This window comes from Choloepus didactylus, chromosome 9 (assembly GCF_015220235.1).
Source record: "Choloepus didactylus isolate mChoDid1 chromosome 9, mChoDid1.pri, whole genome shotgun sequence".
NCBI lineage: Eukaryota > Metazoa > Chordata > Mammalia > Pilosa > Megalonychidae > Choloepus > Choloepus didactylus.
In genome coordinates, this window is record NC_051315.1 from 24,162,236 (window position 1) to 24,175,473 (window position 13,238).

The following is a 13,238-nucleotide window of genomic DNA, read 5'->3' on the forward strand; positions in this document are numbered from 1 at the left end:
GGGAGTGATGCGACCCTGTGAGGAGCCTCAATCCTTGGTCTCTTGGATGGAATTTCATACCCGGGAATGCTAGGAAGGGAGACACTAAGGCCCAGGGAGAGAAAGTGACTTACCCGAGTTACCCAACCAGTAGGTGGCAATGCTGGAAATGGGGCCTCAGCGTGGGACTCCGTTCCATGCTGCTTCAGCACATTGCGTGCCTTCAGAAGAAAAAATAAGATCTTTTGTTTTTGTTTTTGTTTTTCTGGAGCCCCACTGTATATAACCATACGTGCATATTCACAGTTATAGTACCAGGATCTGGTATAGACAGTCATGGGAACCCTTTCAGAAGAAGGTAGGATACAGCATAATTCTGTAGAGAGACTGTGATTGAGAAGTAGATGTGCGTTCTCAGCAGTAATGTTATGATAGTGGTATCCAATTCATGGATAGTACTTTTAAAATAATTATAAAATTTAGCGAATAGTGCTTTTGTAATAGATCACGAGGTATTTTCACAGCACTACCCATTCATTCTCACAACCTTTGGGGAAGATTTCACAGTTACACAGATGCATTTATTCAACATATATGGACAGAGGGCCGACTAGGTGCCAGGAGCTGTTCTAGGCGCTTGGGATGGAGCGGTGAAACAAAAGGACAAGGTCTCCATCCAGAGGAAACAAACCCGGGGAGATAAAATGCCAGCGATGGTCAAGGATTCCCAGCCGGGAATTCCACATTCGACTTCTTCCACGACTCTATACGGAGGATAGCTTTGCTACGGATTAATAACCAAGGTTGAAGAGCCCAGTGGGGCGGGGTGGAGGGTTGTTTGGATGCCTAGAGGCGTCCCAGACCGAGTTGGGTATGCAGTGGGCGCCCAGGCAGTGCTTTCAGGCCTCAACCGCCGGCGCTGGGGCATGGGGGGGCGGGGGAGCGGGTGAGGGGCCGGGCCGGAAAATGGTGCGACCGCAGGCGGGGTAACCGCAGGAGTGATAGCTGGGGACCGAGGTGCGAGCGTCTGCCGCCAAGAGAAATGGCTGCGCCGTGGACTCCAGACGTACCCACACGCACACCTCCCCCACCCCGCGGGACTGTCCCAAGGAGAGGATTTGCCCAGACTGGACCCTCAAGATACCCCTCCTTTTTGCCCAAATGAAATCCTCCAGCCTGGAGAGGTTCCAGAGGTAGTCCGGAAGCTGGGACCGTGTTCTCTACAAAGCATAATTTTCCTCTTTTTTCTGGTCCCCTTCCTAATGTTTGTCGGTGTAGGTCCTCATCGACCCTGCTCTTTCACCAATGCAGGAAAGCTTGTATTAGGGTCAGGAGCTGGGACTCTCAGAGGTGGCCAAATGAGGACGCAAGATAATGACCAGATAAAATCAATCATATTACATTAAGTAGATTAAAAAAAAAAACTTTTTAGAAAAGCTCTTTTACTTTAATTAAATTATTAGAACTTAGGTAGGGTAGGCAACCTATTTGTTGAGGAACCCGAATTTCAGACAGGTTACATTTGACTTGCTTTTCACAAGCTTGAATGTCAGCTGTCTTGCACCTCAAAACTCCTCTTTTCAGGGGCTAAAACCTGAAAGGTGGAATCTTCAACGCTGCTGGAAAAGGGAGAGAGGACAAAATCGGGAGTAAAATGATTTGCACAATAAATATTTGCTGATTGTTTGCAGACAAAAGGAAGCTCCTTCCTTTATCTGAGGACTCCTGTTAGATCCTTTTAGGTATATTGCTAAAATGAAGTAAGATAATTAAAAGAACAAAGAAATGCTATTTTGTGATGATCAAATTAGGCAAACTGTTTTCTTTTTTAAGATAATATTCTGTCTCAGGATTTGATAAGAGCAGCTGTCTTTCATGTGGCTGGTGGGAAAGTGGATTGGGACAACCTCTCTGGAAAGCAGTTTGCCTGTATTTAGGGGAACCTCAGAACAGTAATACCACCCATAGGAACTTACCGTAAGGAGATTGGATTTATGTCACAAAGGTGTTCATGGAAGCATTATTTATAATAGCGAAATGTTAGTGGAATAGTTGAGATTTGGGTACATCTGTATATGGAATTCCATGTGGTCATTATAACTGGTGTTTGTGAAGAGTTTTTAATGACACGGGAAAATACTCATGAAATGTTAAGTGCAAAAAAGCAGGATTAAAAAATGTGTGCATAGTGTGGTCTTAGTTATGTTAAAATATGCACTAGGAGAAGATTGGAAAGAAAACCAAAATGTTTACAGGGGTTTTCACTGGGTAAAGAATTATAATGGTTTTTATTTTCTTCCTTTGCATTATCATATGCTTTCCAAATTTCCCATAATAGACATGAAAATTTTTCATATTCAGGGAAAAAGTAATAAATATTATGTTTAAAAAGGAAACAGAAAGCCTCCTTTCTCATACCTTTCCCCTTCCTAAATATCCACTAGATATGAAGACTTTTCCTGAAATAGACACCATGTTTTCAAGGAATGGTCTCCGTTTATTTTCCCCTGGACCAATCCTACTGAAACTTCTATCCTCAACTACCCCATGATTTTCTTTAAAAAAACACAAACAACCCAAACAAACAAAAAACCCAAACTCAAACACTTATTGAGGGCTGCTATGTGTATCTGACCTCATGTAACCCCCTCAACAACTCTGCAGGACCAGCACCATCATCTCTATTCCACAGATAAAGGAAACTGAGGTCCAGAGAAGATGAAATTGCCCATGATTGCACGAGGAGCTACACTCGGTCTGGCTCCAAAGCCCAGGCTTGCTTCACTATACCACAATGTCTCTTTTCTCTGATGATGGCAACTCACCCCTCAGAAAGCTCCCTCCTCTGAAGGGTCATTAGGCATTTACTGACATACTGCTTTGAGTGTCATCTCTTACGATGTTAACTTCTAAATGAGTGTATGTCTTTATTCCTCTCCCCCAAATAATCTGGGTTCCTTAAAGTGAATACCCAGATAGCCTCTATCCAGCCACCCTGGCCAGCTAAACAAATAATGGGCTCCATAATCGTTTACTGAGCCTTTATTTAAAGAATTAATGACTTTCCTGTGTGGCTCTGGCAACAGAGCCAGGCTTAGGGGTTGACAAGGCTTTGGCAGGGGCCCTAAGTTCTCAGGTTGGCTTTAGCCCAGGGAATAACTGGCTTTGGCCACAGCTCAGAGAGGAGGCTTACAAATCCAGTGACACTGTGGCAAGCATCCTGCCACCTCCTGTTGCTCGCTCTGCAGCTGGTTGATTTGTGTGTGTGTGCACGTGTGTGTGTATATGTGTGTGGGTAAGGCAGAAAGCTGTAGGCTGTCCCAACATAGGCTGGAAATCAGTAGGAAAGAAGGCTCAGGGACAGACTTCCTCCTGATGGTTGGTGGCAGGAGGCAGTGGCATTAAAGGATGCCACTAGGTCCTGCTGTCTGTTGGCCCTTCCTCTGTCTCTTAAAAGATATATGGCCACTTTTGTTTCTGAGAGAAAAAGAGCACAAACTTCCTTAATCTCAATGTTTTCTTGAGTGAAAAAAAAAGGAGGCTGTTTCCAAAGGGGCATGTAATTCTAGCAGAGGGTTACAAATTTCAAGGAGACAATAATATCAAATGTCAACTATTTCTAAGCTGTTGTTAGGTGGGAAAAATGGTCCCCCCACCCCAAGGCACCTCAGCTCTCTCTTCCTTCCCTAACTCCTGTCTCCAACATCTATAGGTGAAAATCAACTTTGAAAAATAAACTAAGCCATCTCTCTTGCAACTCTATACCAGTTAAGGAACATTATTACTGGTTTCCTAGGTATCATAAATTTTCACTCTAAAAATCTCAGTCATATCTTGAATTTCTAAAAGATCTGTCTTAATCGAAATGAGATCATTGGTCAACAAAATTTCCCACACAAAGAGAAAAGCAAACTGGTAAACAAATACAGCCAATTTAGAGTCACCCTGGTAAATCATTTTAACAAAGAAGCCACTTAATTTAACAATGCAATGATCATTACTTGACTAATTCCACTGCCAGAAGGATGAATTGCTCTAGAAGTTTGCTCTGCTCACGTAGCAGGTGTGGTGTGGCTTTGTGGGTATGAAGAACAGCAACCAACAGACTTGCTGCTGTTGCCTCAAAAATTATGGTGTCAGCTGGCAAGGAGGGCATGACTTTAGGAAATAATTGAGTGAGCAAACCCTGTTCTCCATGGAAAAGGCTTGTCATTGTTTTCCTTAAACCAGTAATTTATTGGCAGTGACCTCAGGCAGCTATATTACTAGAGGAAGCGCTTGGAGCCCCGTGGGCAGTCGGCTTTCTAAGAGAACTGTTCATCCCATGGCAGAGCCTTGGTGCTCCTAGGAATGTGGTGATCTGATTGCCCAGACAGATAGAGGGACAGGGTGGGAAGTATTTTGCAGGGTGGGTGTGGAGGGTGGGATCCATGCCATGTGCTTGCTTGAGCAGTTTTCTAAACCCAAAGGCACAATTATGTCCTTGGAGCTGCTTGTAGGTTTAAGGCATAAATGGCAAACTCTAAAATTTTGCAGATATTGTAAATGAGTGAGGCAATAGGGAGTAGTGAGGACTATGGAACTGGAAGATGCATATCCTGTCTAAAGCAGCTGCTACCCTTCATTGCCTTATGTGGGAATTTGGTCCGGATCTTTCCATTTTTTAAGAGAAGCTGGAAAACCTGATTTTTAAAGTGAAATCTCTCAACTTTAAAATGTTGGTTCAAATAAACAAACAAAAACTCTACAAGCTTCCAGTTTACTGAATATGGCCCAAGGTATGGGCACTAGGAATCAAAAGAAAGGACAAGATTAGAGTGTTGTGGGACTTCAACGGTTGGAACAGACACACACATGGGCAGCAATGGAAATGGCCAGAACTGACCTCAGAATCCTTTTGGGGTGGACTCTGCCAGAATTCACCTATTTTTCCAAGAATGAGTTTAGTCACTTTGGATTGCCTGCATTGATCATCCTTTGCAGCTCCCATTGTACTCACATTAATATTTGGGATCCTGGGGGAATTACTAAACCTCCTTGTGGCTCTGTTACATTTGCTCCATTGCTTTCCCTTCCCCAGGCTCTCCAGAAAGCCAGTTTACCAGCCCACCACTGGATCTAGACTTTGGGCAAGCATTTCTGTATCTCAGTTTCCTTGGCTGTAATATCTAGATAATAATAGCATTTCATGTTTCAGATTGTTGAGAGGATTGAATATGATAATACATGTAAAGCCTTTGGCACAGTATGGGGTTCATATTAAGTGCTCAATAAACATTAGTCAATACTAACACAGTCTCATATCTCAGCTGCTTTAGTGTCTTTTTGTCAATGGAGGGTTTTGATTAACCAGGCAAATGGCTTTCCTTACCATTACCCACAGAGGCAAGATAAAGGGAAATGGAGTCTTAAATAAGGTGTTAAATGTTCTTGCTTTTAATTGTGGGGAAGAAGAGAGACATGTGTGACAGGGAAAGGAAAGAGAAGTAATAAAGAGTTTTTCATATGTGCCTTGAAAGCCCCCTCCTGTGGTTTCAGGGTCTCAGATTCAGGGATGGAAACAGTCTTAGAAGCCATTTGGTCTTCCAACCATTACAAGGATTTCCCTCTACAACACCGTATGGGATGGTCCAGACTCTGAACACTCCCAGGAAGTGACAGCCCATTAATTAGAAAGGGAGGCCATGCCACTGCTGGGCAAACCTGATTTTAGACAGTCCTTTCTTCTAGGATTCTGCCTCCCCTATTTTCTAGCCACTGGGTCTAATCCAGCTAGCGCTTGGCTGGATGAGATGATGTGAGAGGAAGCCAGAGAGTGACAGCAAAAACCATCCTGAGGCAAAAGCAAAACCTGCCCTTCCGAGACGCTTATTTCTGCAGCCATGAGGATGAGCTAATGAGAGCCCTCTTTGTTCCATTAGTGAGTTTGAGAAGGGAGTCAAGCTAGGTTAGTTAGTATAAAGGAAATTACCTCCAAACATGGAAGATTTGGGGATTAAGTGACTCAAAAGATTTAGTGCTGACTTTTTAAGGTCTCTCAAGACTTTCAGATGTACTTGCTGTGGAGAGAAAATGTGGGAAAGCAGCAGCTTTGAAAGTGGGCAAAAAAAAGAACCAGATTAATCTCTCTTTGCTTGGTATTCCATTAGGTAAAACCAGGTTAAAATGAATACTTAAAAAACTGTCTAAAGATACATTCGTAAATGGATTTGTTTTTAGCAGGCGTGAATGGCTACCCTAAGAATATACTGCTGAATCTTCTAGCTTCCCCACCTGTTCCCCCCCCCCGACCCCCATCAAAAGCTCAGGGCAACTCCTGGGATCTCTCTCTTGGGGATTGCTCTGTGTTGGAACAGTTTCTTTTTAAATGGGGGAAATAAAACCGTTTTTGATCATTTAAAAATACCAAGGTGGTGTGTTTCAGGTTTTCCTCCTTGCTTTTCCACTCATTTTTCCCTGTGGCTAACCGGTTGCTGCATAATCTCCTGGGCTGTGTTTACCCAGATCCCAATTTGCTGCCCTCCGTGGACCTGCTTGCTGAGGTGGGGCAGCCCCTCAGAAGCAGTGGGGCCTCAAAGGACCCGTCTGCCCCCTTGTCTCTTTACGGTTCACATGTGAGTAGTTTATTGCTTGTTGGGGGGCAGAGGAGACAGAGCAGCCTCGATAGAGATGAGACGCTTTGAACAACTCGGAACAACTCAGGTTAATCCTTTCCACAAACAGGGCTCCCTCTGCATGTCCAGATCGCTAAGAGCTTTATCTTTGGTGATAAATGGGGTGGGCTGGGGCATTCCAGCTCCATCTTCAAGCTTCTCCCCACACTGATTGAGATCAGGCTCCTCAAGACTGAATAGGATTTTGTTCTCTGCTGAGTAGCTTTTTACTGCAGGGTTAGGGTTCTGGCACCTGGTTTACTTCTCTGAGGGGGACCCCCCCCCTCACTGCCTCTCATGCCATCCCATACGGGGTGTGCTTAGGTTTTCATCATAAATAGGCCATTTGCCAGGCTCAAAACAAGCACACTCCTTCCTTCAACCAGCGCCCCTCCCCCATCCCCTCCCCTCCCCCATGAGATCATAACCAACCACTCCAGAAAACAACTCCTCTAGTGCTTCTGAATTTTTTGATGCCCCAAGAAGTCCCTGCTTTCTCTCCTTTCTGTCATATGTCTCCCCTGTGTTCCAGCCTCAATTCTAGAAAGGTAAAGGCCTGCTCACACATAGCTACAGGGTTCTGAGTTGTTGAGTTTGGATGTTAGACTGGTCTAGAAAGTGAGAAGGCCCTCCCTGGTCCCCGAGAGGCTCAGCCCTCCTTAGGCCCCTTATGCTAAATGTAAAAATCAGTCCTCCTTTCTGACAGGTCCTCCTGGGAAGTCTCGGGCAACCTCCTTGAAAGCTCATGAATACAAAGATATTTCTTCTGCCCATTTCCCACCAGCCAAAAGGATTTTATCAAATTTTATTTACTTTCTGTAGTTTGCATTGTGAAAATAATAGGTTGTTTTCCAAATACGAAAAGGTACTTTATTGGATATGTTGTTTCAAACTGTACCCTTCATTTTCTCCTTAATCTCTGCTTTATCACCACCTTGAATCGGAGTGAGCCATTGAGAATGCTCTGATCTCTGGACCTGTTTGTACGTTCCGGCCACTGCACTTTTGTGTCTTCTGGGACACTTTTGTATCCTCTGTGAATAGAATAAACTGTCATGAATATATTCTATAGAAGAACAAGCTGAAAATAGGGGTGTGTGAGGCCCCCTGCAAGAATCAGGAATTGGTAAAAATAAGCCAACACAAAGTGTAAGTTTCTCTCCCCACCCCCTTGCTGCCCCACTTAGTTGTAAGTGCCCGAGCACAGTGTAAACAGCTCCCCTCTCTTCTCCTGAGAGCAAGGGAAGTGGGTTTTACTATGCAAACTCCCCTTTCTCTGTGTTGCTGGGGCAGGGTGTGCTGGGGGCAGATGTGTGTATGTGTGTGTGTGTGTGTTTCTTCGCTGGCTAGGGTCCCATGATCTCCCTGGTCCTGGGTTCTATTTCAGAGTTTCTGTGGGGCAGCCACAGAATACCAGATGTGCCTGTCTAGTGATGGTTCCCCTCTTCCTGGAGAGTCCCCCGGGTGATGCCACTCTGGTCCTCCCTGCTATAACATCTGGCTTCTGGGATTGAAGATTTTAAAGGATTGTAAAGAATTCTACCCAGAGACTCATATTTGCAAAGCCACGGAAGACATGGAAGTGGCACCCTGTATTCTGAAAACTGGAGTAGATGAGTTTCCCTTGATTGTATGTTGTCATTAAAGTAATAATGGAAATGTAAGTGACACCAAATGAGATGACAGTGTATGTTATGATGAGGAGCTTTGCAGTCTATAAAGTATGAGAAAGCTTTCAGGGAATTCTATTAACTATTTTTCTTGCAGTATTGATATGAGGACCATAAAGGGTAATCTAGAGGTTACTTAATAAACTGGAATAACATTAATTAAAAGTTAATTACTATAGAGATAAAATTTTTATTAAATCTAGATTAAGTACAAGACAAAGGCCAGCTTCTACCTATTGGTTTCATAAATTATAGTGACCAAGTTTTGACCTGGACACTTCAGTCCTGCTCTGAGATGTGGGAAAGGTAATAAGATTGAGTGTGTCACTGATATCACATCAAGGTTGGTGTCAATTCCTTTTGTGGTGCAGGCAAGTTCCCATGGTCCTTCTCTCCTGAAAATCTGGTACACACACTCTCTCACTGCCCAAGATCTGTCCCTCAGCTGCCCCTCCCCCCATTTCTTTTTATGACTTACCTCTCATTCCTTTCTCTTGCTGTCTCTGGCCCTTTCTGAACACTTTCTCTTTGATTTCTGAGGCTTTATCATTTCCTTCACTCATTCCTATTTTCTTCCCTCCCTCCTTCCCTCTCTCCCTCTCTCCCTCCCTTCCTTCCTTCCTTCCTTCCTTCCCTCCTTCCTTCCACAAAATATATTGAGTACCTACAATGTTCAGAGCTCTGCTAAGCACCAGGATAGATACTAGATGAATCGCATGCAGTCCTTAGCCTCAAGACACTTAAATTCAGCATTGGAGATAATATAGAAACATAAATAGTTGTAAGAAAAGCCAGAGCAGGATGGTTAACATAAAAGTACAAACAAGGTCTTGAAGGGAAGGAGGAGGTTTTCACAGAGGAGATATATATGAAGAATGGGTAGGCTTTTGTCCTGAAAAAAAACTGGACAAGAAAGAGGACATTTTGACTGAAGTGAGAAAGCATGGATAAAAGCTTGCAGCCAGGAACAGGGATCAGCCAGTTTGATTGCAATATAGGTTGGAGTTCTGGCTGGAGAGATATATTGAGGCTGGAGCATAGATGGTTTTATAGGCAAAACAACAGGAAAACTGAAGGTTTTGAACTTGAGAATAATACAGTCTGAGCTATGCTTTAGAATAATTAATCTGTAAGGAGAGAGTAGAAAGGATTGGAAGGAGGAAGCTGCACTGGAGAGACTAGACAGAAATCTACTTGGAAAGCTCAGGTGGGGGATGGTAAAGGTCTGGACTAGCCTGATAGTGGTGGGAACTGGAAGGAGGCTAATGGATAGAAGTGATCTTCGGGAACTAGGCTAGCATCTGGTGACTCATTGATGTAGGGTTAAAGGAGAAGGAGGAGGTCAGGATGACTGGAATTTCAGCTAGGGTATGATGAATGGAGATAGGAGGAGAGGATTTTTGGAGGGGGAGATGATGCTTTTTGGAGAAAATCTGAAGGTTTATCCTTTTATTTTTCAAAGTTTGGATGTTGGTTTCTTAACCAACACCTGCATTTGACTTGTGGGCTTTTGTGCAGCATAAGGCGTCCAGTGACATCCTGTTGTTGATGTCATTGAGGAGACTTTGTCTACTTGAACATCCTCAAAAGATAATCATGAGACGTGACAAAATTTGGCACCTAAAATATTTAGATTTCAAGATTCACCCCTTTCACTTTTCAGACCTCTGCCTGGATATGATTCGGAGTTGATTCTGTGGGAATGGACACTATGTCAGATCAAGGCAAATCAATATGTGATTATTGAATACTAATTAGAGCTAGGTACCAAGAGTGATGGGAGAAAAGGCAGAAGGAAAGAAGCAAAGGTCCTAAGAAACTTAAGTAACTCTTCAAATCATCATCTGTAATTTAATAACAATTCAAATACAACCATAGGTCGCTTTTATGATTATGGATGAATTATAGAGAAAACAAGAGTTGATGGCGTCCACCCTCCTTAGACTTACTGGATCAGAATTCACCAGGATTGGGACCCAGCAGTTCTGAGGAAGCATGATTAATTTCAAATCATTGTGCCCAGGGAAAGCGTCAGAGAAGAGATGGAATCTGAGCTGAGCTTTGCAGAGAGGTTGAGCTGCCACTACACCACTCACCTCCTGGTTGGGCACATTGTTGGAATGTCATAACCAATATATCTGAAATTAAAATAATTTCAGGGTTCCTTAAATGCAAGCATAGTTTTAAACAGAACATTGAAAATAACTAGCTCTATACCTGTGGATTTATTTGTAAAGCGTGCCACAGTCATGTTAACTTCAAGATCTTTACTCCATTGTAATAGCCGCTCTGCTGAGTGCTCTCGTCTACCTTTGGGTGTCCAACTTTGGTTCTTAGAGTGTGGCTCAAGTCTGCCCCTAGTTATAATTTGCCGTAGGTAGAGTTTGTGTTCAAAACCTTCTTGTTTTTATTTCTTGACCTCAGATCACATTTCTGACCCTTTAGGTACTAACTGGTGGCTCATCTCAAACATTGCTATTACTGTAGTTGTGTTTTTGTGTGTGATATTTACCAATCAGGCGCAAGTGAATACCGATGGATGGGCCACTGGACTTTGACCCTGACAGGGTGATACATGCTGGTTGCCAATCCGTAGGCAGCAGATTCCCAGGGGAGTTATTGTAAAGGGTCCACATATTCCAGAGTCCTAAGTTGTGCTGTAGACTGAATATATAATATGCTACAAATTTTCAAATGCATGTTGATGCTCTTGTGATTAATAAAATATCTGTTTTATTTAGAAGAGTCTTGAATTCAGAGGTGTTTTTTTTTTTGTTTTTTTTTTTTTAATTCTTGGTCAACATATGTTAGAAGCATGGCCAGCTTTCATCTGGTGGTTCATGAAACTTTGTGGTTGTTAAAAGTGATCTTCATATCTGTAAAGGTCAGGAACCATAGTTTTGGGCAGAGGAAAGGCAGCCCTGGGGTGAGCACAGTCCTTATCTGGTGCCTACAGCCTACCTCTAGTCAGGCTGCCAGGGAGACATATTGGGAGATGATGACCAGTGTGGACTGGGATGGAGGAAATATCGCTCTATACACTACTACTCAACTTGCAGCAGGAAACTACCAAGCAAGAACCAAATAAGAGGCCTGTTATTTGGGAGGGAACTTTCAGGTCCTCTAAACCTACCCCCTGCCCTGGGCAGGAATCCCTTATGGAACCTCCTGGAAAGATGAACATCTGGCCTTAGCTGTAGCCCCTGCCCAGCAGGGAACTCACTGCTAGGTAAAATCCAGATCTGTGGGCTTCAACCTTGGCATTTCTGATTGGGTAGGTCTGGGGTGGGGTCTGGGCATTTGAATTTTTAAAAAATGCTCTAGGTGATTATAATGCCAGCCAGAGTTGAGACAGAAGACTGTTACAGAAGACAAAAATACTTCATTACAATGCTTTTTGTTTGTGAAGGGCTCACTAAAGCGTGAACGGCGTCACATTGAGAACCTGTGGGCTTTGTATTTACTCCCCTTTCTTACTTCTCACACCCACCCTGGTAGATAGATCCCTATTTAAAAAACGAGCGAATTAGGGCCCAGGGAAGTGAAACCAGTGTGCGGGCTGGGGAGTGACAGTTGGAGACCCAATGTACAAAAGAAACCAGAGAACAATGGGTGTGATGAGCTCTTCAGGAGGTACAAACGGTTATGACCTCAAACCCACAATTGAGATTAAACATAAAATAGGCACTTGTCCAGTGGTAGGAGACTGACACTGATGAAATCAAGGAGAGGAAGTGCTGCCGAAGAAGCGTTGAAGATACAACTTTGCTAATTTAAAAAAGGAGCTTTGGAGACACCTGACTCCTTGGTCTCTCCAATCTACCTTTGGCAGAGGAATACGATCTTAAACTGTTAAGAACATGGACTCTGGAGTTACAGACCTGCATTCATTAGCAGGTTACTCAATGTTTGGGGGCCTCAGTTTCTTCATCTGCAAAATGGAGACAATAATGGTGACTACCTCTGGTAGTCAGTCTAGTTATCAACATCAACATTTGTGGTGCACCTGTCTGTGCCAGCCAGGGCTGGAAGCTGCCAGAAGCCTGTGTAGAGGATGTGGGGGAGGGAGGAAGAGTAAGGTGTCAGACACTCACCTCATTCTTTACGTGACAGGGTGTAGGACCAGAGAAGGCAGATGTTTACCTGCTCTCTCCTGCCCCCCCACAGCAGGTGGGTGCTTCCCTGGGTTCTCCCAGAGGCTGGTGGTAAGCAGGAAGGCAGTGGCAATCCATCTCTTATGGGTGACAAAGGGTTGCTTACAATACAGCAGCCCACTCCCATGCATTATGGATTGAATTGTGTCCCCCTAAAAGATACGCTCAAGTCCTAACCCCTGTCCTGTGAGTGTGATCCTATTTGGAAATAGGGTCTTTGAAGATGTTATCATTTAAGATGAGGCCAAACTGGATTAGGGTGAGTCTTAATCCAATAAGACTGGTTTCTTTATAAATAGAGGAAATTTGGACACAGTGGGAGACAGAGAGAAGATGGCCATGTGACAGAGGCAAGATTGAGTTAGGCCACAGATTGCTGGCAAGCCACCCCAGAACTCTGTATACTTCAGAGGGAGCATGACCATGCTGACACCTTGATTCCAGAACTCTAGCCTCCCAAACTGTGAGATAATACATTTCTGTTGTCTTAAGCCACCTAATTTGTGATACTTTGTTAAGGCAGCCACAGTAAACTAAGGCACCATGTCTCCTCCTGGTCTCTGAAGAGTGTGGGTCTGATTAGGAGAGGCTCTTCTTGTGATCCCAAAGATCTCTGGGACTTAGGTTGGTTGAGTTGCCACCTGGAAGTTCATATCAATTCCAAGATGGGCCCCGAGAGAGGGAGGGCTCTCACAGTGAGGCCAGTGCTTGTGGTATCATCCCCAGTACGTTAGCTTTGCTAACCTGCACCGTGGTGTCTCTGCCTTTGGGCTGCTAAGGTC

General features: G+C 43.9%; 1 long non-coding RNA gene across 3 annotated transcripts in view; it reads left to right on the top strand.

The window, feature by feature from the left end:
- The window catches only part of LOC119544940, a 153,137-nt gene that overhangs the window by 122,944 nt on the left and 16,955 nt on the right, over nt 1–13,238 (top strand). The window lies entirely within an intron of this gene.